Genomic DNA, 1257 nt, shown 5'->3' on the forward strand with positions numbered 1-1257 from the left:
TGAGTTCTACTCTGCTCTTTATAATTTAAGTGATACTGCAACGGTTGGGAAAGCCCCCACGGAAACCATAGACTCCTTCCTTCACTCCCTTGAGCTCCCCACCCTCGACGAGTCTCATAAAGAACGCATTGACACCCCGATCTCTGGCCAGGAAGTTAAATCGGTTATTAAAAAACTGAAATCCCTTAAAGCCCCTGGGCCGGATGGCTTCACAGCCATCTTCTTTTTTTTTTTTTTTTTTTTTTAATATGGAACGCTTCACGAATTTGCGTGTCATCCTTGCGCAGGTGCCATGCTAATCTTCTCTGTATTGTTCCAATTTTAGTATATGTGCTGCCGAAGCAAGCACCACAGCCATCTTCTATAAAACATATCTACCAGAACTCACCCCTATACTTACCAGATTTTTTAATAAGGCCATGTCCACAGGGAGATTTGATAAGGAATTCCTTGAGGCATCCATCATCACCATTCCCAAACCCAATAAAGACCCCACCCTTTGCGCTAGTTACCGACCCATTTCACTCATCAACACTGACGTTAAGATTTACGCCAAAATCCTGGCCAACCGGCTAGCAAAGCTGCTTCCAACACTTATTGACCCAGATCAAGTCGGGTTTGTACCAGGGAGAGAGGGTCCTGATAACACCAGGAGACTCCTTGATATTCTTCTTGAGGCAAAGAGATTAAATAGACCACTCGCGCTTCTCTCTCTAGACGCCGAGAAGGCTTTTGACCGCGTCAGATGGGAGTACCTCTGGCGGGTCTTAGGGCACTTCCAGTTCCCTGCGAGTATTATATCGGCAATCCAGGCCCTTTATTCCTCCCCAGTGGCCTCAGTGAGAGGCCTTGGGTTTGAACCCACTCCCTTCCCAATCTCCAATGGCACCCGACAGGGTTGCCCCCTCTCCCCGATTCTGTTTGCACTGGCCATGGAGCCTCTGGCTGTGGCTATTAGGGCAGACAAAGAAATTTCGGGAATCACCCTTCACGGCATGGTTCATAAAGTAGCCCTATTCGCAGACGATACCACCCTGTTTTTCTCCAGACCCTCGCAAGAGATTCCGAGACTCTTGTCCCTATTAGAGACATTTGAATCACTCGAAATCTGAATTATTCCTCTCTGGGTTTCCTGAGGAGGTCTCTAAAAGCTTATGTAAAAAATATAAGTTCGCCCCCAGCCACAAATACGTGTCCCATCTCGGGGTTAAATTATCTAACTCTCTCCCCCAAATTATCGAAGATAACTTCAAACCC

General features: G+C 46.9%; 1 non-coding gene across 1 annotated transcript; it reads right to left on the minus strand.

The window, feature by feature from the left end:
• Window positions 1-242: 242 nt before the first annotated feature.
• Window positions 243-349, minus strand: LOC128637109 (U6 spliceosomal RNA). Its single transcript, XR_008398975.1, has one exon. It is a non-coding gene; the product is annotated as a U6 spliceosomal RNA (small nuclear RNA).
• Between the last annotated feature and the right edge of the window lie 908 nt (window positions 350-1257).

The sequence above is a fragment of the Bombina bombina genome, chromosome 7, assembly GCF_027579735.1.
Source record: "Bombina bombina isolate aBomBom1 chromosome 7, aBomBom1.pri, whole genome shotgun sequence".
Lineage (NCBI taxonomy): Eukaryota > Metazoa > Chordata > Amphibia > Anura > Bombinatoridae > Bombina > Bombina bombina.